Source organism: Hibiscus syriacus, unplaced genomic scaffold (assembly GCF_006381635.1).
Source record: "Hibiscus syriacus cultivar Baekdansim isolate YM2019G1 unplaced genomic scaffold, ASM638163v2 tig00110627_pilon, whole genome shotgun sequence".
Taxonomy (NCBI): domain Eukaryota; kingdom Viridiplantae; phylum Streptophyta; class Magnoliopsida; order Malvales; family Malvaceae; genus Hibiscus; species Hibiscus syriacus.
In genome coordinates, this window is record NW_024062804.1 from 598676 (window position 1) to 622581 (window position 23906).

Sequence of the window (23906 nt, forward strand, 5' to 3'; positions counted from 1 at the left end):
TGTAGTAAATTGCAACTAATATTATGCAAAGTACATAATGCAATACGCATTTTATTTCTTAATATGAGAGGAGAACAAATGTACGATAGCTTTATAATTGTACTATTGAGTTTCAGGTTTTTAAAATATTTTTGTTTGAAAACGAAGGAGATTTTTATCTTATCCAAACACATCAAAAAAATGCAATATGCATTTTTTTTATCCTAAACTTAATAAAAAAAATATCCGACCTGCCGGATTCGAACCAGCGACCTAAGGATTTCAGACAGGATAATCTCCTACTACAGTCCTCCGCTCTACCAACTGAGCTAAGGTCGGACCCTGTTTCCGGTAGAACAATTTAAATCTAGTATTTATAGATTGAAACTGAACCACTTCCAACACAACCATATTTCTAACTCTTCTCCCAACCATTTCCATTTATCATTATGGGTGTTCCCTATGCAATTTTTACCCATTGTTTCGGGTTTTTCACTTCAATAATATTTTTTATTATTTAATAAAATAACACAAAACCAAATTACTTAGGAAAATAACACACATTTGTACAAGATAAAGCAAAGTTACACTTTCCGTAAAGAGCGTATTAAAAATATTTAAAAAAAAATTGTGTGAATTTTATCTAAAAAGAAAAAATATACATGGCACAAGTCAATTAAAAACACAATATATATACAAGGTTTATCCTCAATTGTTCAATAAGTACATAGTTTAGCTAACGTATTTGCCACCTAATTCTACATATAGAAAATTTGATGTATTTGAGTCTTCAGATCATCTTAAATCAAATAATGAATTAAACCCAAAAAAGCATAATCTCGTAGAGTGTTTCACCTTCCTTACACCACTCCAACAGTTTTTCCTTGTCCATTTCAATCTTGATCTTTCATACACCTAATCTTTTAACATGATGAAAAGTTTCGTGGAATGCATAAATTCAGAAACTAATGACTAGATTAATAGAACTATAGATAATACACTGTTAATCACTTTCGTTTAAAATATTTAAAAATTAATTTTTGATTTAGATCATAATATAAAGATAATTAATTATATTAAGGGTAAACTATGCTAATGGTCACTAATGTTTGGGTTAGTGTTCGTTTTCATCACTGATGTTTCAAAAGTCACAAATCGGTCACTAACGTTATCGTTTGTTATAAAATGATCACTCGACATTAACAACTGTTAACAATCGTTACTACAGTAACAGAATACTGATGTGGCACGTTGAACCAACTGACTCAACATGTTTGACTGGCCATTTGACTTCAGCATGTTTGACCGACCGTTTAACTCTTCTTCTTCTTCGGCCACTGAAATTATTCCGAGCAATATTATTCCTCAAATTCAGCAAACTAATAGTAATTAACACATATATGGGAAGGAAGAGAACCATTAAAGTAATTCGAGGAAATATCAAAGCTTCGAATTGAAGGAAGATTGATGCTTCCCGGGATTGGCCTAGAAAAATCATTATTGCTCAAGCCAAGTTGCTCCAAATTCAACATACGAAACAAAGATAGTGACAATGAATCTTTAAGGAAATTATGTGAAACATTGAGAATTTTAAGCTGATATAAACCAGCCAAAGCATTAGATAATTTCTCCATTTAACAGAAGTAGGAGAACATCACTCCAGCCGGTTCAAAAAGTGCAGTAAGTTATGAAATTTCTCCATTTTTTTTTCATTTTTTTCAATATTTAGTAATTGTTTACTACTTTTTTTCAAATGAAAAAGTTTGATTCGATTCATTTAGGTTTTATTTTGGTTGAATTTTAGGAATTGAATGAATCAAAGGCTGAGCTGCTCAGTAGAATTCAAGGGTTGAAACAGGTATTTATGGGGGGGTTCATTTTCTTTATTTTTGGTTTATAATATTTGAATTCTGAGTAGAAAATAACCTTTTTCTTTATTTTTCCAACAGGATCTGCAAAATTAGAGAAAAAGTTAAAGAAATTAGGGCCATGGCTAGGGAAGCAAGGGAAATCGAGAAGAAAGAACAGAAAAACCATAATGAAGAAGGTGACATGCTTGATGAAGCTTTGAATTCTAAGTCGAAATTGGGGATCGAAAAGGAGATTGTGCTAGATTGAATATTTTAGAGAAGAAGTAGAATTCTAAGAGAGAGAGAGAGAGCTTTCCAGGGTCGTTTATAGGTTTATTGGATAAGTTAAAGGATGGTGAAGATGTAAAAGATGTGAATAAAATGTTGTTTGTGAAGAAGAAGTTTAAATTCAGAGGGCCTGAAAAGATTTCTAGCAATGGAACAAAGGGTGAAAAGATTTCTAGCAATGGCACAAAGGGTGAAAAGATTTCTAGCAATGGCACAAAGGGTTTTTCCGGTTTAAAGATAGGTAACAAATCGAGCTATGATAATAGTACAACTACTAGTGTTTCTGCGATTGAGAAAGTGGATGATGGAAAGACAGTTGGTAAGAAGAAGGAGAAGAAGAGTTAAACTGTCGGTCAAATATATTGAGTCAGTGTGTTTAACGTGTCACGTAAGTATTACATTACTGTAGTAATGATTATTAGTTGTTGTTAACTTTGAGTGATCATTTTGTAACAAAAGATAATGTTAATAATCGATTTGTGACTTTTAAAACATCAATGATGAAAACGAACACTAATTCAAACATTAATGACCATTAACGTAGTTTACCCTTATATTAATTATGGTGTATAATATGATCCGATGATTAATGTTTTCGGGTTGTAATAGTTTTATTCTTGAATCATATATATATATATTAATAGAAGCCTTTAGCTTTATTAAAAATATAAAATATTCAAATTACAATGAAGGTTTAAGGTTTACAACTATAACCGTAACCTAAACACATAATAAATACAATTCATATAATCATTAATACAAAAAAGTTAGTCACTTACCATCACAAAAGGACCAAACAAAAAAAAAGTTAGAAATCTAATAAAAAAAATTCGAACAAAAAATAGATACTAATAGATCCGACTGCATCGATAAAATGAACCACAAATGGGGATCAAGCTATTGAAGACCACCGACAAATCACAAATGAGATTCGAGCGACGTGAAAAAACTATTAACGAACGCAAATCATGTATCTAAATTCAATCTGATGATCTAAAGTAGGAAAAATCAACATGATTACAAATAAGTTTTATCTTAATCAGTTGTGACAATGTCAAATCCAACTTTAAAAAAAAAGATAAACGAAAATAATAATCAAATGACCGAAAATATACAATAAATACAAAAAAAAAATCATAAAAGAAAAATTATTAATTAAAAAAAATTATTAGACGATGTTGCACCAAAAGATTTTATCAGTCAAGAGAAGTTCCTACTACAGTCATCCGCTCTACCAACAGAGATAAGGTCGGATACTGATGTTGAGACAACAATTCAATTTTAGTTTTAATAGACTAAAATAGAAAGCATTTCCAACACATTCCTATTTCTTACTCTTCTCCCAACAATCATAGATTAGGTATGCATACGAGTAGGTGGATAATAGTATATTTGAAAATTTAAATTTTTTATATTTTTTATTGATAATATAATTTTATCTCTTAAGATTTTATAACTTTACTCTTATATAATATTTTCTGTTTGTCCATGAGACCAATACTCTCTTTATATTCTTTTTAGTTAGTTAAATATTATAAATTTTTTAAAAATTCTAATATAAATGATTATACAAATAAAAAAGTATTTTTTATATATTTTTTTCAAGATAGAAAGTATGTGTTTGATATAAATTTACTTAACTTGAAATGTAATATTGAATTCTCGTAATATCAATATTATACTAATAATATCATTTCATGACGTTAATCATCAATTTAGGTTTTAAATTAATATATAAAACATATTTAAAATACATAATTCTGTCATATATATGTGTGTATTTATTGCATAAATAATTTAAATTTGATAGATTAAAAAATCAAATAATATCATTCAAATTTATGAATGTTATTTCCTTTTTCTTTTTATAATTTGATCAATGCGTATTAAATATACTCTTATCATATTTTAGATGGCATTTAATGCACAAATTAGTGACTACACTAATTGAATGACTTAAATTATATATTATTATTTTAATTAAAAATATTTTAAAATTATAAAAAACTAATTTTAAATTTAGATTTACTTTAAGAATATAGGATACAATAAATCTATTTATATTAATTTTGGAATATAATATGATTCCAATGTTTAGTATAGTAGTATAATCATATGTATTTGTTTTTTATTGATAAAATCCTAATCCTAATCCTACTTACAAGTAGGAGTGTAAATGAACTGAATGTTCGGTGAACTGTTCATGAACCGTTCAATTAAAGCTCGTTTATGTTCGTTTATTAAGGTAAATAAACCAACAACAACATAATTTTTATGATCGTTTACTAAATGAACTAACACGGACAGATGTGTGTTGGATTCGTCTATATTCACGAACAAGCTTGTTTATGAGCTCATTTATCTTTTTATATTTTAAATATTGGTGAATATATATATACTAAATTGAACATATAATAAAATTTAAAGTTTAAAATATAAATCCTAATAAGTTTAAGAACCAGTGGCATAATTTCAGCATTTTCCCTTAATACAACGAAAAAAAACCCTTTCCCTTCCGGTGAAAGGCTTTCACAGTTTCACTCTTTTTTCTAATTTCAGCCGCTGTTGAAGTCTCTTCCCCTCCCCCTTTTTCATAAACTTTGTCAACCATAAACCTTATTTTGCAACACCGTGATCTACACCGTCGATGCCTTTGTGCTCGTCGTATCGTCCCGATCATAACGGTAGTTCTATACGTGTCGGTCGTTTTCATTTACTTACTTTACAAAATACAAATCTCTGTTTTAATTTTACTTTCAACTCTTGATTTTTGTGTGTGGGAATTTTATGTGGATTAATATTTAATTTTAGTTTCATGATTACTCGATCAATGATTTGGGGCTTGGTTGATAGTATTTTAAGAGTTTTGTTTTGTGGTTAGATTCAAATGAACCTTGATTTGGTTTGTTGTTGGCTGCTTTGAAGACTTTTATGAGTAATAGAGAATCTCTGGTTAGTATATAATTTTATTTTGTTGGTTAGATTCAAAGGATTTCTCAGGACTGTTATACGACAAATGGAGTTTTGGGATATTTAAGTTTTGCTGCTAGTTTACTGGAAATTATTGACATAGCTTTGGTAATTTGGTTTCATCGTGTACAATGAAAATTTTCACTAAATATTAACTATATTTATTTAATGATTGTGTTGTTATATAAACGAACACGAATGTTAACCGAACATGTTTACGGACGTTAAATGAACATTAAACGAATATGTTTATGAATATTAAATAAACGCTAAACGAATATATTATTGAACGTTAAATGAACACTAAATGAACATGTTCACGAATGAACATATTCACAAACACTAAACGAACATGTTCGTGAATGTTAAACAAACGAACACGAAAAATATCAAAAATAAATAAACGAACACGAACACGATATTAAAAATTTAAACGAACACGAATCGAACATGAATATCTTAAAAAACAAACGAACAAACACAAATACACCATTGTTCGTTCAAGCTCGATTCATTTACGCCCCTACTTACAAGAAAGGGGATTTTAGGGAAAGAAAATGAATGTTCCTAGTGGGTCTAGACTCTAAAACCCATAACATAATAAAATAAAATAAAATAAAGACGAGTAATTTGACTAACCGGTCAAATATAATTGCTCATCATATGTGTCGGAATCGTCTTTCGGTTGGGTCCCGGAATTGGGCTTCGACTTGGAAAATGTGGATTGGGAGTCGTCACCGACCAATTTAGAGCGAATTTAGGTGGGTCGGACACCATCTTACTTGATCTGTGTTGTACTAGAAACGTGTCGAGTTCGGGAGTCGGTTACGGTCAAGGAAGGATTAGCATCCTTGAACCGCCCTTTCGGTACCAATTAATTTGTAGGTTGTCTTTAATTGCGAAAATTAAAAATTTTAATTTAATTTTTAAAAAAACCCTATTCGAATTACTTACCTCTGATTGGTTGAAAATTTTCTAAATGAGTCAAAAATGTTAGATAAAAAAAATATTAAATAAATAAATCACAGAATAAACATGAAAATAAATAATAATAATAATAATAAAATAATAAATTAAAGGAAAAAATAAAAATAAATAAAAATAAATAATAAATAATAATAAAAAAATAAAAAAATAACAAATAAAAAAATACTGAAACTTAACTATTATGGTATACTAATGTTATTTTCTTCAACTATTGATAATGGTACTTATATGATGTATATGTATTATTAATAATTAAAAAATAAATAAATAAATAAAATATTAAACACTTTAACCGTTCTAAACTATTAAGAAAATAAAGTTAGTATTATTGAAATTAAAAAAGGTAAACTAAAAATAGATTGAATTAATATAATAAGAAGTTTTTAAATTCAAAATAGTGAAACATGTGATGGTGTGGGGGCAAAGTGAGCATGATGGCAGACATAGGACCCACCAATCTTGAATATTGCGTTTTCATGGACAAATTTGTTCTTACTATTATTTCTTATAATAATTAAAAGTAGGTAACTGCATTAACTTGTTCAACCTTTTTCCATTTTCGTTTTTCACTTTTACAAAACGAGATCTACAAATTTTCCAGAAACACTCCGGCCTTGTTTCAACCGAAAAATATCCTAACAACGTAGATCTACAAATTTTACCTTTTATGTCTCGTTTCTTCGATGGTGCGTGGAGGCTCTGACGACCATAATAGGTCTTCTCTCCCTTCTTTTCCTTTTAGTTTCCTCGTAGTATTTCTTGCGTCTTTTTTCTGGGTATTTCTTTTGAATACTCCTCGTCGTATTTTTTGTATTCTCTGCCCACTGTTTTGAATGCTTCCCGTATTTTTTGTCTCGAGTATATTTCGTGACTGCTAGTGGGATCTTCGTGCGTAATATCTCAGTGATTTTCTTTTCGAATTTTTACAGAGAAAAAAAAGAACTTCGAATGATAAGAATATTTTGGGATTTTGCTCATATATTTATTGTATTTCCACTGTAAAATCATGTACAACCCTCTGTGTCCTCCCCTTTAGGTTCGATTACAGGCTTTATTTATAATGAATTTACATGTTATTTTTAGAGTGTTTGATTTCTAGTAAAACATTGACGTTGTGGTTTGTTGGTAATGCTAACGAGATCCTTGCTTGTTGGTGGCCGAGAAAGGTGGGCGTTTGACCGTGAAAAATGGCAGTTGGCTTGGGATGAAGGCATGCGACATTGGGAAATCTTGGGTTCAGCGTTGGGAAGCTGATTTTAGGTCCCATGTGAGCCAGTAGTTTTGTAATAATCTTTGGCCGAATATTCAAGCCTACAACATGTAATGAAAAACAAATTAATAGTAATAAACATACGTTATATAATTATAATATATAATATGTGTATATTATGTAATATAATACACATAGGATATACTATAAATAATAACACATAAATCATGTAAATGCCATATGGACGAAAATAAGTGTCTACAGTTGCTCCTCTTTTTCCTTTTTCGAGGAACGAAAAATGGGACAAAGATAAAAAGACACAAATTTTCGTTCTGTGGAGTTGAAAATTGACTCTGAAAGAATAACTCCCTGTCGAATTGAGTTACGGATGGCTCCTCCGTCATGACGTCGAGTCTATCTCGAAATGTTATAGAATTGAAGCCGTAGTTCGGGATTTGAATCGGGATTGGACTTTTGGTTGCCATTCGGTCTTCTTCTCGGTTTAAAGACCTTGGTTGGAAAACTCGACTGGAAAATAGTTCTTTGATTCTACCATGTGGTTGATATACCTTTGAGCTGAATGACATTGAACTCGAAAGGTATTCATTGACATATAGCTTTTCTTGATTTAAGCTATGCTGTCGGAAAATGGTTTCTTGCCACTAAGGCACGGCTAACCTAGGTCTTATTCTCGATTTGAAAGCCTCGATTACAGCCGGACAGTAGTGAATGATGTGCCATCGAGCTGAATAGAGTCAAACTCGACAATTTTATTGACAAATAGCCCTTCTTGCCTTGAGCTATGTTGTAAATGATGGTGCCTTTGAGTTGAGTGTAATCGAACTCGAAGGTCTTTGACAGATAGCCCTTCTCGACTTAAGCTATGCTGCAAATGATGTGCCTTGGAGCTGAGCGTAGTCGAACTCGAAGGTCTTTGGTTGGCAGACAACCCTTCTAGACTTAAGTTGTACTGCAAATGATATGCCTTGGAGCTGAGCGTAGTCGAACTCGAAAGTCTTTGGTGACAAATAACCCTTATAGCCTTGAGTTATGTTGTAAATGATATGCCCTCGAAGCTGAGTGTAATCGAACTTGGGGGTCTTTGGCAGATAGCCCTTCTCGACTTAAGCTATGCTGCAAATGATGTACCATGGAGCTGAGCGTAGTCGAACTCGAAGGTCTTTTGGTGACAGATAACCCTTCTAGCCTTGAGTTATGCTGTAAATGATGTGCCCTTGAAACTGAGTGTAATCGAACTTGAGGATCTTTGGCAGATAGCCCTTCTCGACTTAAGTTATGCTGTGAATGATGTGCCTTGGAGCTGAGCGTAGTCGAACTCAAAGGTCTTTGGTTGGCAGATAACCCTTCTCGACTTAAGTTTTGCCGCAAATGATGTGCCCTCGAAGCTGAGTGTAATCGAACTCGGGGGTCTTTGGCAGATAACCCTTCTCGACTTAAGCTATGCTGCAAATGATGTGCCGTTGAGTTGAGCGTAGTCGAACTCAAAGGTCTTCTGGTGACAGATAACCCTTATAGCCTTGAGTTATACTGTAAATGATGTGCCCTCGAAGCTGAGCATAGTCAAACTCGAGGGTCTTTGGCAGATAGCCCTTCTCGACTTAAGCTATACTGCAAATGATGTGCCTTGGAGCTGAGCGTAGTCGAACTCGAAGGTCTTTGGTTACAGATAACCCTTCTAGCCTTGAGTTATGTTATAAATGATGTGCCCTCGAAGCTGGTTGTAATCTAACTCGGGGGTCTTTGGCAGATAGCCCTTCTCGACTTAAGCTATGCTACAAATGATGTGTCGTTGAGTTGAGCGTAGTCGAACTCAAAGGTCTTTTGTTGGAAAATAGCCCTTCTTGCCTTGAGCTATATTGCAAATGATGTGCCTTGGAGCTGAGCGTGGTCGAACTCGAAGGTCTTTGCTGGCAGATAACCCTTATAGCCTTGAGTTATGCTGCAAATGCTATCTTTTAAAAAAAATGGCCTCCCTTCACAGGTCTAGGCCAATCATAGTTCTTCAGGTGGTTCCTTTGAGCGATTCTGAACCGAATAATATGATTTTTGGATGACTTCCCTTCACAGGAAAGTCCACTGATAAATTTCGTCAGCCGGATATCTTCTGTCATGGAATTGAAATCTGGCTTCAAAGTGTTAACTGGGAACATGCTGCTCTTTGTTGAGTTGTTGAACTGGATTTGGTCTGAATTGGTTCTCGAACCTATCTGAAATTGGTTCTGAGATCTGTAGATATGTCAAGTCGGTTGAGGTGTAGTTTCTCACTGCTGAGTTAAGCAACCACCATCGTTCTTCAAAGGCACTTGTGAATCGAGTATCCTTCATCCTGAAGTTGAAACTTGATTCTAAAAGCTGCAAAAAAATCATGTATGCCAAAATGACGAATGTGATGCACCTAAGTATGTCTAAGATGCATGCAACATGAATGAATTATGTGTTATTTATTGGATGGAGTCTCATGTTTGGCCTGTCAATCTGGTCCTTGGAATGGACCGTGCCCCATTTGCTTCCCGAGCTTTGGCTTTACAGACCTTTCATATCTGAGACTGTTCTGCTTGAAAATGTTTTTTCCTTTTTCTTGTTTTAGGAGAGAGAAATGATAAAAATGTTGTAAAATATTGTTCGCAATTGAATCAAATTGTAAATGTGAGTTCAAAGAATATCAAAGGAATCAAAAGCTCTTTTAATGCTTTCAGAGTTACAAATCTTTGACAAATGTTCAAATGGATGAGTTGGCTTTAGGTTGGCCTCATTTCTAAGGTTTTGGTAACCCAAAATGTAATTTTTTTTAAAATATTGAAATATGCTTTGGCATTTCATTTGGGTGCGGACAAAATGACGCAACTAGAATGACCAATTACTAGACATTTTATTTCGGTCCTCTGAAATCTTCTATTTGTTTAAGCTTTGTAGGCTCCTCCAACAAAGGCAGTGCAAAATATATCGGTCTAAAAATGAAATTCTTGAGTGCTCGTGTGTAGTCGACTATAACAGGTGTTCCTTAACTCCCTTAGTCCAACATTACCGAAAATTTCTTGCTTAGATAAATTTGATTTAATTTGCCGTTATCTGGCAAGCTGGATCCATAAAGCTGGGGCGTTTAACCAATTGCTTTAGAGGGACCACTTAACATTATAATCAGTTTCATCAAGTTCACTGAAGGGTTCATTTCATCAAAGAGACTTCAGCCTGACAAGAGCAGTGGAGCAAACACCGAATTGCCAAGTGTCCGAGCAATGTCATGGTTTGAACGTAATCTACTCATAAGACCAGGGCTTTCAAGTTTCCTCTATAACCAATTGCCTTAGTGGAATAGCTCAGCTTTACGGATTTAATTTCTTAAGATTGTCAAGAAGAACCTGTTATAGCCTAGGTGTTTGTTGAAAGTCAAAAATTTCATCTTTAGAGTTCAATTTTCAAGCAATTAACCTAAACTGAATTCACCTACTCGACTCTTTCATTTGTAAAGATCATCATCGTCATTGAACATCTTAAATAAAAAATATAGTAATTGTCATATGCAAATGATGCCCCATGTTGTCCGTACCTTATGAAAGGAAAATGTTGTATTGGTTAATTGTAAGAGCAGGGTACGGTGTTTGAGGGTATATTCTGTGTAAGGTCAAGGTCCTTGTTTTAAAACATGTTACTTTGTCAAAGATCCGTAACTTTGAACCATTCACATAGTTTCTTAATTCAAATGATATTCAAAGAATTACAAGTTTGCAAATGTGATTCATTGATCATCATCATTAAAATAACATAAATGTTCTTACAAAACTTGAAAAAGTGAGAAAAAAACAAGTTCAAATAGAATGCCTCAAATGATGAAATGATCTTCCTCACTTGGATGCCCCCAAGTTGTTGAAGTCGATCCAGTTCTGGTTACGCATCTTCTGTACGACTCTCTTGAATGCGTAACAGTTCTCAATTGTATGCCCTGGGATACCGCCGTGATATTCACAATGTGTATTCTCATCATACCACTTGGGGTATGGGGGCTTCATGGGTTCCACCGGATATGGTGACACTACGTGGGTGCCAAGAAGTTGCTGATAGAGTTCCTTGTATATCATCAGAATAGGGTCGAAATATTCCCTTTCCTTTCTAGGTTCTCTCTGAGATTTGTTAGAAGTACCAGATGGTACAGCTGCAGTTATTTTTGAGATCGTAACACCTTTGCTAGCGTTGTAGGCGTTGACATTATTGATCTCGCGATCATTGTTCTTCACGGGAGGCTTTCTACTAGAGTCACCTCCTTCAATCTTTCCTTGTTTTATGGCCAGTTCAACCATCTCACCGGCCATGACTAAATTTGAGAAAATTCCCGACGTGATTGCTACCAAATGCCCGAAGTAAGGTGCCTTCATGGTTTGTACAAACAACTTTCTAGTTTCCTTTTCATCTAAAGTTGGATGAACTTGCACAGCCAAGTCCCTCCATTTTTGTTTGTACTGACTGAAACTTTCGTTATGCTTCTTTTCCATGCTTTGTAGCATAACTCGATCTGGCCTTATGTCGTTGACATGTTTATATTGTTCCAAGAATGACTTAGCCAGGTCCTTCCAGGTCTTGATATTTGATCGGCTTAGCTGGTTGTACCACCGAATGACTGAGCCCGACAGACTCTCCTGGAAACAGTGAATCAGGAGCTGGTCGTTTCCTCCATATCCTGTCATCTTTCGGCAGAACATAGTGATGTGAGCGGATGGACAACTATTCCCGTCAAACTTCTCGAATTCCAGGGACTTAAATTTCGGAGGAAGAACCAAGTCTGGGACTAGACTGAGTTCCGCGACATCGATTTCATGGTAGTCATGGTCTCCTTTGACTACCTTCATTTGGTCTTTCAATTGTTTGATTTTTTCCTCCATCTTCCTCGTTTTGTCCTCTTCGTCCAAATCTGGTACATGGTAATAACCCAGATTGTTCTTAGGGTTAAATATAGAGGACGAGGGCTTTGCTTTTGCAGCAGATGAGTCCCCTCGAAGTTCTGGTAAGATTTCAGGTGAGATAACCACTTGCGGGGTAGGTTGTATAGTTACCCCTTCCGGTGAACCTGCCCCAGGTGCACTGGTCTGTTGTAGGCCAACTAACTTGGCAACGATCTGATCAACCAAGGACTCTTGGTTCTTTGTGATTGTTTCTAGAGTATTTCGACTATTTTGGTTTATCTTGTCTTCTAGCTCTTTCTGTAGTTTCAACATATTCTCCTCGATTTGTGTAATTCTGGCTTCCATCCTCTTCTTCTTCAAACGAGTGTTATGCGGATGGGGTGTGTCCAATGCTTGAGGCGGTGTATCCAGTATTTACTCCCTTTGATGAGACATGTTTATGTTAGTTAATGTGAATGCAAAGAAAATAACAAAATGCAAAGAAAAAAAATGCAAAATGTCTAAATATATGATACATGAAATGTCCGAGGCATTGATCCAAAAAATGTGTCTGTTATTCTGAATAACCCTTATTGGTGACAAAAGTGTTACGTCTGAAGAGATAAAAAACTTTTTTTGATGGTACAAATCATGCACAGCTTCTGACAAGTTGATTCGTCTTTTTCACTGGTTGAATATCCTGTCGAACCATTCCGGCTCCTTTGGCTAAACTTGTGCAGGTGATCCAAACGAAAATGCCATTGGAGCCCTCTATCCAAAGTTTATCGACTTGTTTCTAGAATTCGTCAATAATGGTCTTCAGCTTAGCTGGGGTTTTGCCACTTGTTATCATAGTTTTCAAAAGGAGCGTCTGGGTCAGCAACATTTTCCTCGTCTTGCCCCTGCAACCTTTGCCTCTGAGTATTCTTTGACCACGGCTGGACTTATGAGCTTTTTATCTCTTTGTATTATAACCCCTTTGTCTATTAATGCAGATTATTCATGTTTAACAAACATATTTTTTGTGGATCAACACATCGTTTTAAATGATGCAAACGATGAACACAAAATAAAAGAGAACAAAAAATAAAAGGGTTAGTGAGGTAAATCAAAACAATAAAAAAATAAAAAATCCTACCCCACGTGATATCTACCCCGCATGCTTTATTTCCTACCCGGACATGATCTCTATCCCGCATGTTAATTTCAAACAAATCCTAACCGCATATTTGTCTAGTTCGCATGATTTGAACAGAAAATAAATCAGGAAACAAAGCAGCCTAGGGTTTGGAATGAGGTTTTGGGGTGGGCTCTAATTCCTTATACTCTCCCGGTTTAGGTTCTAAAAAGGTACTCGAGTTCTCCTTGCTGGTGCCCCTTTGGGCTTGCCAGACCCTTAGTCCTAAGCTCATTACAAGCTTGTGTGGACTAAGTTAAACTCGAGAGGAAACATTCACTTATGCCCGCACGGTGAATAAATTCACACGAAGACTTAAGGTATATGAATCCCGAAGGCTACTTGCTAGGCATATGCGGTGAATAAATTCACACGAATGCGTCGCTTTCACCCCCACTTAAAACGGGTTCGGAGCTCGGGTTTAGAGCTTAGAGATGACAATTTTGAAAAACTCTGAAATCATTAAAAAAACGTCAGTACAACTATTTATTTGAAAAATAATCGAAGATAAATAATTGGAATCGAATAAATAAATTTAAATTTAAATTTAAATTTACCATTTTCGCATAAAAAGACAACCGAAAATTAATTTCGGCCTGACTCACTTACCTGTCCCCAGTGGAGTCGCCAAGCTGTCGGAACCGTCTTTCGGTTGGGCCCCGGAATTGGGCTTCGACTTGGAAAATGTGGATTGGGAGTCACCACCGACCAATTTAGAGCGAATTTAGGTGGGTCGGACACCATCTTACTTGATCTGTGTTGTACCAGAAACGTGTCAAATTCGGGAGTCGGTTACGGTCAAGGAAGGATTAGCACCCTTGAACCGCCCTTTCGGTACCAATTAATTTGTCGGTTGTCTTTCATTGTGAAAATTAAAAATTTAAATTTAAATTTTTAAAAAACTCGATTCGAATTACTTACCTCTGATTGGTTGAAAATTTTCTAAATGAGTCAAAAATGTTAGATAAAAAATATTAAATAAATAAATCACAGAATAAACATGAAAATAAATAATAATAATAAATTAATAAATTAAAGGAAAAAATAAAAATAAATAATAAATAAATAATAACATATAAAAAATAATGAAACTTAACTATTATAGTATACTAATGTTATTTTCTTCAACTATTGATAATGGTACTTATATGATGTATATATATTATTAATAATTAGAAAATAAAGAAATAAGCAAATATTAAACACTTTAACCGTTCTAAACTATTAAGAAAATAAAGTTAGTATTATTGAAATTAAAAAAGGTAAACTAAAAATAGATTGAATAAATATAATAAGAAGTTTTCAAATTCAAAATAGTGAAACATGTGATGGTGTGGGGGCAAAGTGAGCATGATGGCAGACATAAGACCCACCAATCTTGAATATTGTGTTTTCATGGACAAATTTGTTCTTACTATTATTTCTTATAATAATTAAAAGTAGGTAACTGCATTAACTTGTTCAACCTTTTTCCATTTTCGTTTTTCACTTTTACAAAACGAGATCTACAAATTTTCCAGAAACACTCCGGTCTTGTTTCAACCGAAAAATATCATAACGACGTAGATCTACAAATTTTACCTTTTATGTCTCGTTTCTTCGATGGTGCGTGGAGGCTCCGACGACCGTAGTAAGTCTTCTATCCCTTCTTTTTCTTTTAGTTTCCTCGTAGTATTTCTTGCGTCTTTTTCTGGGTATTTCTTTTGAATACTCCTCGTCGTATTTTTTTTATTCTCTGCCCACTGTTTCGAATGCTTCCCGTATTTTTTGTCCCGAGTACATTTCGTGTCTGCTAGTGGGATCTTCGTGCATAATATCTCAATGATTTCTTTTCGAATTTTTACAGAGAAAAAAAAGAACTTCGAATAATAAGAATATTTTGGGATTTTGCTCGTATATTTATTGTATTTCCACTGTAAAATCGTGTACAACCCTCTGTGTCCTCCCCTTTAGGTTCGATTACAGGCTTTATATATAATGAAATTACATGTTATTTTTAGAGTGTTTGATTTCTAGTAAAACATTGACGTTGTGGTTTGTTGGTAATGCTAACAAGATCCTTGCTTGTTGGTGGCCAAGAAAGGTGGGCGTTTGACCGTGAAAAATGGCGGTTGGCTTGGGATGAAGGCATGCGGCATTGGGAAAGCTTGGGTTCAGCGTTGGGAAGCTGATTTTAGGTCCCATGTGAGCCAGTAGTTTTGTAATAATTTTGGGCAGAATATTCAAGCCTACAACATGTAATGAAAAACAAATTAATAGTAATAAACATACGCTATATAATTATAATATATAATATGTGTATATTATGTAATATAATACACATAGGATATACTATAAATAATAACACATAAATCATGTAAATGCCATATGGACGAAAATAAGTGTCTACAGTTGCCCCTCTTTTTCCTTTTTCGAGAAACGAAAAATGGGACAAAGACAAAAAGACACAAATTTTCGTTCTGTGGAGTTGAAAAATTGACTCTGAAAGAATAACTCCCTGTCGAATTGAGTTACGGATGGCTCTTCTATCGTGAAGTCGAGTCTATCTCGAAATGTTATAGAATTGAAGCCGCAGTTTGGGATTTGAATCGGGATTGGACTTTTGGTTGCCCTTCGGTCTTCTTCTCGGTTTAAAGACCTTGGTTGGAAAACTCGACTGGAAAATAGTTCTTTGATTCTACCATGTGGTTGATATACCTTTGAGCTGAATGACATTGAACTCGAAAGGTATTCGTTGACATATAGCTTTTCTTGATTTAAGTTATGCTGTCGGAAAGCGGTTTCTTGCCACTAAGGCACGGCTAACCCAGGTCTTATTCTCGATTTGAAAGCCTCGATTGCAGCCGGACAGTATTGAATGATGTGCCATCGAGCTGAATAAAGTCAAACTCGACAATTTTATTGACAAATAGCCCTTCTTGCCTTGAGCTATGTTGTAAATGATGGTGCCTTTGAGTTGAGTGTAATCGAACTCGAAGGTCTTTGACAGATAGCCCTTTTCGACTTAAGTTATGCTGCAAATGATGTGCCTTGGAGCTGAGCGTAGTCGAACTCGAAGGTCTTTGGTTGGCAGACAACCCTTCTAGACTTAAGGTGTGCTGCAAATGATATGCCTTGGAGCTGAGCGTAGTCGAACTCGAAGGTCTTTGGTGACAGATAACCCTTATAGCCTTGAGTTATGATGTAAATGATATGCCCTCGAAGCTGAGTGTAATCGAACTCGGGGGTCTTTGGCAGATAGCCTTTCTCGACTTAAGCTATGCTGCAAATGATGTGTCTTGGAGCTGAGCGTAGTCGAACTCGAAGGTCTTTTGGTGACAGATAACCCTTCTAGCCTTGAGTTATGCTGTAAATGATGTGCCCTTGAAGCTGAGTGTAATCGAACTTGAGGGTCTTTGGCAGATAGCCCTTATCGATTTAAGCTATGCTGCGAAGGATATGCCTTGGAGCTAAGCGTAGTCGAACTCAAAGGTCTTTGGTTGGCAGATAACCTTTCTCGACTTAAGTTTTACCGCAAATGATGTGCCCTCGAAGCTGAGTGTAATCGAACTCGGGGGTCTTTGGCAGATAGCCCTTCTCGACTTGAGCTATGCTGCAAATGATATGCCGTTGAGCTGAGCGTAGTCGAACTCAAAGGTCTTCTGGTGACAGATAACCCTTATAGCCTTGAGTTATACTGTAAATGATGTGCCCTCGAAGCTGAGCATAGTCGAACTCGAGGGTCTTTGGCAGATAGCCCTTCTCGACTTAAGCTATACTGCAAATGATGTGTCTTGGAGCTGAGCGTAGTCGAACTCGAAGGTATTTGGTTACAGATAACCCTTCTAGCCTTGAGTTATGCTGTAAATGATGTGCCCTCGAAGATGAGTGTAATCGAACTCGGGGGTCTTTGGCAGATAGCCCTTCTCATCTTAAGCTATGCTACAAATGATGTGTCGTTGAGTTGAGCGTAGTCGAACTCAAAGGTCTTTTGTTGGCAAATAACCCTTCTTGCCTTGAGCTATATTGCAAATGATGTGCCTTGGAGCTGAGTGTGGTCGAACTCGAAGGTCTTTGCTGGCAGATAACCCTTATAGCCTTGAGTTATGTTGTAAATGCTATCTTTTAAAAAAATGGCCTCCCTTCACAGGTCTAGGTCAATCATAGTTCTTCAGGTGGCTCCTTTGAGTGATTCTGAACCGAATAATATTATTTTTGGATGACTTCCCTTCACATGATAGTCCACTGATAAATTTCGTCAGCGGGATATCTTCCGTCATGGAATTGAAATCTGGCTTCAAAGTGTTAACTGGGAACATGCTGCTCTTTGTTGAGTTCTTGAACTGGATTTGGTCTGAATTGGTTCTCGAACCTATCTGAAATTGGTTCTGAGATCTGTAGATATGTCAAGTCGGTTGAGGTGTAGTTTCTCACTGATGAGTTAAGCAACCACCATCGTTCTTCAAAGGCGCTTGTGAATCGAGTATCCTTCATCCTGAAGTTGAAACTTGATTCTAAAAGCTGCAAAAAAATCATGTATGCCAAAATGACGAATGTGATGCACCTAAGTATGTCTAAGATGCATGCAACATGAATGAATTATGTGTTATTTATTGGATGGAGTCTCATATTTGGCCTGTCAATCTGGTCCTTGGAATGGATCGTGCCCCATTTGCTTCCCGAGCTTTGGCTTTACAGACCTTTCATATCTGAGACTGTTCTGCTTGAAAATGTTTTTTCCTTTTTCTTGTTTTAGGAGAGAGAAATGATAAAAATGTTGTAAAATATTGTTCGCAATTGAATCAAATTGTAAATGTGAGTTCAAAGAATATCAAAGGAATCAAGAGCTCTTTAAATGCTTTCAGAGTTACAAATCTATGACAAATGTTCAAATGGATGAGTTGGCTTTAGGTTGGCCTCATTTCTAAGGTTTTGGTAACCCAAAATGTCATTTTTTTTAAATATCGAAATATGCTTTGGCATTTCATTTGGGTGCGGACAAAATGACGCAACTAGAATGACCAATTACTAGACATTTTATTTCGGTCCTCTGAAATCTTCTATTTGTTCAAGCTTTGTAGGCTCCTCCAACAAAGGCAGTACAAAAAATATCGGTCTAAAAATGAAATTCTTGAGTGCTCGTGTGTAGTCGACTATAACAGGTGTTCCTTAACTCCCTTAGTCCAACATTACCGAAAATTTCTTGCTTAGATAAATTTGATTTAATTTGCCGTTATCTGGCAAGCTGGATCCATAAAGCCGAGGCGTTTAACCAATTGCTTTAGAGGGACCACTTAACATTATGATCAGTTTCATCAAGTTCACTGAAGGGTTCATTTCATCACAGAGTCTTCAGCCTGACAAGAGCAGTGGAGCAAACACCGAATTGCCAAGTGTCCGAGCAATGTCATGGTTTGAACGTAATCTACTCATAAGACCAGGGCTTTCAAGTTTCCTCTATAACCAATAGCCTTAGTGGAATAACTCAGCTTTACGGATTTAATTTCTTAAGATTGTCAAGAAGAACCTGTTATAGCCTAGGTGTTTGTTGAAAGTCAAAAATTTCATTTTAGAGTTCAATTTTCAAGCAATTGACCTAAACTGGATTCACCTACTCGACTCTTTCATTTGTAAAGATCATCATCGTCATTGGACATCTTAAATAAAAAACATAGTAATTGTCATATGCAAATGATGCCCCATGATGTTGTCCGTATCTTATGAAAGGAAAAGGTTGTATTGGGTAATTGTAAGAGCAGGGTACGGTGTTTGAGGGTATATTCTGGGTAAGGTCAAGGTCCTTGTTTTAAAACATGTTACTTTGTCAAAGATCCGTAACTTTGAACCATTCACATAGTTTCTTAATTCAAATGATATTCAAAGAATTGTAAGTTTGCAAATGTGATTCATTGATCGTCATCATTAAAATAACATAAATGTTCTTACAAAACTTGAAAAAGTGAGAAAAAACAAGTTCAAATAGAATGCCTCAAATGATGAAATGATCTTTCTCACTTGGATGCTCCCAAGTTGTTGAAGTCGATCCAGTTCTGGTTACGCATCTTCTGTACGACTCTCTTGAATGCGTAACAGTTCTCAATTGTGGTATGGGGGCTTCATGGGTTCCACCGGATATGGTGACACTACGTGGGTGTCAAGAAGTTGCTGATAGAGTTCCTTGTATGTTATCGGAATAGGATCGAAATGTTCCCTTTCCTTTCTAGGTTCTCTCTGATATTGGTTAGAAGTACCAGATGGTACAGTTGCAGTTGTTTTTGAGATCGTAACACCTTTGCTAGCATTGTAGGTGTTGACATTATTGATCTCGCGGTCCTTGTTCTTCACGGGAGGCTTTCTACTAGAGTCACCTCCTTCAATCTTTCCTTGTTTTATGGCCAATTCAACCATCTCACCGGCCATGACTAAATTTGAGAAACTTCCCGACGTGATTGCTACCAAATGCCCAAAGTAAGGTGCCTTCAGGGGTTGTACAAACAACTTTCTAGTTTCCTTTTCATCTAAAGGTGGATGAACTTGCACAGCCAAGTCCCTCCATTTTTGTGCGTACTACCTGAAACTTTTGTTATGCTTCTTTTCCATGCTTTGTAGCATAACTTGATCTGGCCTTAAGTCGTTGACATGTTTATATTGTTCCAAGAATGACTTAGCCAGGTCCTTCCAGGTCTTGATATTTGATCGGCTTAGCTGGTTGTACCACCGAATGACTGAGCCCGACAGACTCTCCTGGAAGCAGTGAATCAGGAGCTGGTCGTTTCCTCCATATCCTGTCATCTTTCGACAGAACATGGTGATGTGAGCGGATGAACAACTGTTCCCGTCAAACTTCTCGAATTCCGGAGACTTAAATTTCGGAGGAAGAACCAAGTCTGGGACTAGACTGAGTTTTGCGACATCGATTTCATGGTAGTCATGGTCTTCTTTGACTACCTTCATTTGGTCTTCCAATTGTTTGATTTTTTCCTCCATCTTCCTCGTTTTGTCCTCTTCGTCCAAATCTGGTACATGGTAATAACCCGGATTGTTCTTAGGGTTAAATATAGAGGACGAGGGCTTTGCTTTTGTAGCAGATAAGTCCCCTCGAAGTTCTGGTAAGATTTCAGGTGAGATAACCACTTGCGAGGTAGGTTGTATAGTTACCTCTTCCGGTGAACCTGCCCCAGGCGCACTGGTCTGTTGTAGGCCAACTAACTTGGCAACGATCTGATCAACCAAGGACTCTTGGTTCTTTGTGATTGTTTCTAGAGTATTTCGACTATTTTGGTTTATCTTATCTTCTAGCTCTTTCTGTAGTTTCAACATATTCTCCTCGATTTGTGTAATTCTGGCTTCCATGCTCTTCTTCTTCAAACGAGTGTTATGCGAATGAGGTGTGTCCAATGCTTGAGGCGGTGTATCCAGTATTTGCTCCCTTTGATGAGACATGCTTATGTTAGTTAATGTGAATGCAAAGAAAATAACAAAATGCAAAGAAAAAAAATGCAAAATGTCTAAATATATGATGCATGAAATGTCCGAGAATTGATCCAAAAAATGTGCCTGTTATTCTGAATAACCCTTATTGGTGACAAAAGTGTTACGTCTGAAGAGACAAAAAACTTTTTTTGATGGTACAAATCCTGCACAGCTTCTGACAAGTTGATTCGTCTTTTTCACTGGTTGAATATCCTGTCGAACCATTCCGGCTCCTTTGGCTAAACTTGTGCAGGTGATGGGATGCTTGCCCCAAAAGGGGTCTCGAATGACTGCATCTCCGGCTTTCACTCTATGTCGAGCTTGATCCAAACGAAAGTGCCATTGGAGCCCTCTATCCGAAGTTTATCGACTTGTTTCTAGAATTTGTCAATAATGGTCTGCAGTTTAGCTGGGGTTTCGCCACTTGTTATCGTAGTTTTCAAAAGGAGCATATGGGTCAGCAACATTTTCCTCGTCTTGCCCCTGCAACCTTTGCCTCTGAGTATTCTTTGACCACAGATGGACTTCTGAGCTTTTTATCTCTTTGTATTATAACCCCTTTGTCCATTAATGCAGATTATTCATGTTTAACAAACACATTTTTGGTTGATCAACACATCGTTTTAAATGATGCAAACGATGAACACAAAATAAAAGAAAATAAAAAATAAAAGGGTTAGTGAGGTAAATCAAAACAATAAAAAAATGAAAAATCCTACCCCACATGATATCTACCCCGCATGCTTTATTTCCTACCCGGACATGATCTCTATCCCGCATGCTAATTTCAAACAAATCCTAACCGCATATTTGTCTAGTTCGCATGCTTTGAACAGAAAATAAAGCATGAAATAAAGCAGCTTAGGGTTTGGAATGAGGTTTTGGGGTAGCTCTAATTCCTTATACTCTCCCGGTTTAGGTTCTAAAAAGGTATTCAAGTTCTCCTTGCTGGTGCCCCTTTGGGCTTGCCAGACCCTTAGTCCTAAGCTCATTACAAGCTTGTGTGGACTAAGTTAAACTCGAGAGGAAACATTCCCTTATGCCCGCACGGTGAATAAATTCACACGAAGACATAAGGTATATGAATCCCGAAGGCTACTTGCTAGGCATATGCGGTGAATAAATTCACACGAATGCGTCGCTTTCACCCCCACTTAAAACGGGTTTGGAGCTCGGGTTTAGAGCTTAGAGATGACAATTTTGAAAAACTCTGAAATCATTAAAAAAACGTCAATACAACTATTTATTTGAAAAATAATCTAAGATAAATAATTAGAATCGAATAAATAAATTTAAATTTACCATTTTCGCATAAAAAGACAACCGAAAATTAATTTCGGCCTGACTCACTTACCTGTCCCCAGTGGAGTCACCAAGCTGTCGGAACCGTCTTTCGGTTGGGCCCCGGAATTGGGCTTCGACTTGGAAAATGTGGATTGGGAGTCGCCACCGACCAATTTAGAGCGAATTTAGGTGGGTCGGACACCATCTTATTTGATCTGTGTTGTACCAGAAACGTGTCGAGTTCGGGAGTCGGTTACGGTCAAGGAAGGATTAGCACCCTTGAACCGTCCTTTCGGTACCAATTAATTTGTCGGTTATCTTTCATTGCGAAAATTAAAAATTTAAATTTAAATTTTTAAAAAACTCGATTCGAATTACTTACCTCTGATTGGTTGAAAATTTTCTAAATGAGTCAAAAATGTTAGATAAAAATATATTAAATAAATAAATCACAGAATAAACATGAAAATAAATAATAATAATAATAAAATAATAAATTAAAGGAAAAAATTAATAATAATAAATAAAAAAATACTGAAACTTAACTATTGTGGTATACTAATGTTATTTTCTTCAACTATTGATAATGGTACTTATATGATGTATATGTATTATTAATAATTAAAAAATAAATAAATAAACAAATATTAAACACTTTAACCGTTCTAAACTATTAAGAAAATAAAGTTAGTATTATTGAAATTAAAAAAGGTAAACTAAAAATAGATTGAATAAATATAATAAGAAGTTTTCAAATTCAAAATAGTGAAACATGTGATGGTGTGGGCGCAAAGTGAGCATGATGGTAGACATAGGACCCACCAATCTTGAATATTGCGTTTTCATGGATAAATTTGTTCTTACTATTATTTCTTATAATAATTAAAAGTAGGTAACTGCATTAACTTGTTCAATCTTTTTTCATTTTCGTTTTTCACTTTTACAAAACGAGATCTACAAATTTTTCAGAAACACTCCGGCCTTGTTTCAACCGAAAAATATTCTAACGACGTAGATCTACAAATTTTACCTTTTATGTCTCATTTCTTCGATGGTGCGTGGAGGCTCCGACGACCGTAGTAAGTCTTCTCTCCCTTCTTTTCCTTTTAGTTTCCTCGTAGTATTTCTTGCGTCTTTTTTCTGGGTATTTCTTTTGAATACTCCTCGTCTTATTTTTTGTATTATCTGCCCACTGTTTCAAATGCTTCCCGTATTTTTTGTCCTGAGTATATTTCGTGTCTGCTAGTGAGATATTCGTGCGTAATGTCTCAGTGATTTTCTTTTCGAATTTTTATAGAGAAAAAAAAGAACTTCGAATGATAAGAATATTTTAGGATTTTGCTCGTATATTTATTGTATTTCCACTGTAAAATCGTGTACAACCCTCTGTGTCCTCCCCTTTAGGTTCGATTACAGGCTTTATTTATAATGAAATTACATGCTATTTTTAGAGTGTTTGATTTCTAGTAAAACATTGACGTTGTGGTTTGTTGGTAATGCTAACGAGGTCCTTGCTTGTTGGTGGCCGAGACAGGTGGGCGTTTGACCGTGAAAAATGGTGGTTGGCTTGGGATGAAGGCATGCGGCATTGGGAAAGCTTGGGTTCAACGTTAGGAAGTTGATTTTAGGTCCCATGTGAGCCAGTAGTTTTGTAATAATCTTGGGCCGAATATTCAAGCCTACAACATGTAATGAAAAACAAATTAATAGTAATAAACATACGCTATATAATTATAATATATAATATGTGTATATTATGTAATATAATACACATAGGATATACTATAAATAATAACACATAAATCATGTAAATG

The 23906-nt window shown here is 35.6% G+C and overlaps 1 long non-coding RNA gene and 1 other non-coding gene across 2 annotated transcripts; one reads left to right on the forward strand and one right to left on the reverse strand.

Moving 5' to 3' along the window:
* Positions 1 to 224: 224 nt before the first annotated feature.
* On the reverse strand, positions 225 to 318 carry TRNAY-GUA. The gene is made up of 2 exons: positions 282 to 318; positions 225 to 260 (listed from the first exon to the last, which is right to left on the reverse strand). It is a non-coding gene; the product is annotated as a tRNA-Tyr (tRNA).
* A 1301-nt stretch (positions 319 to 1619) lies between these two features.
* LOC120136348 lies at positions 1620 to 1947 on the forward strand. The gene is made up of 3 exons (XR_005517334.1): positions 1620 to 1659; positions 1784 to 1837; positions 1929 to 1947. It is a non-coding gene; the product is annotated as an uncharacterized LOC120136348 (long non-coding RNA).
* Positions 1948 to 23906: the final 21959 nt, after the last annotated feature.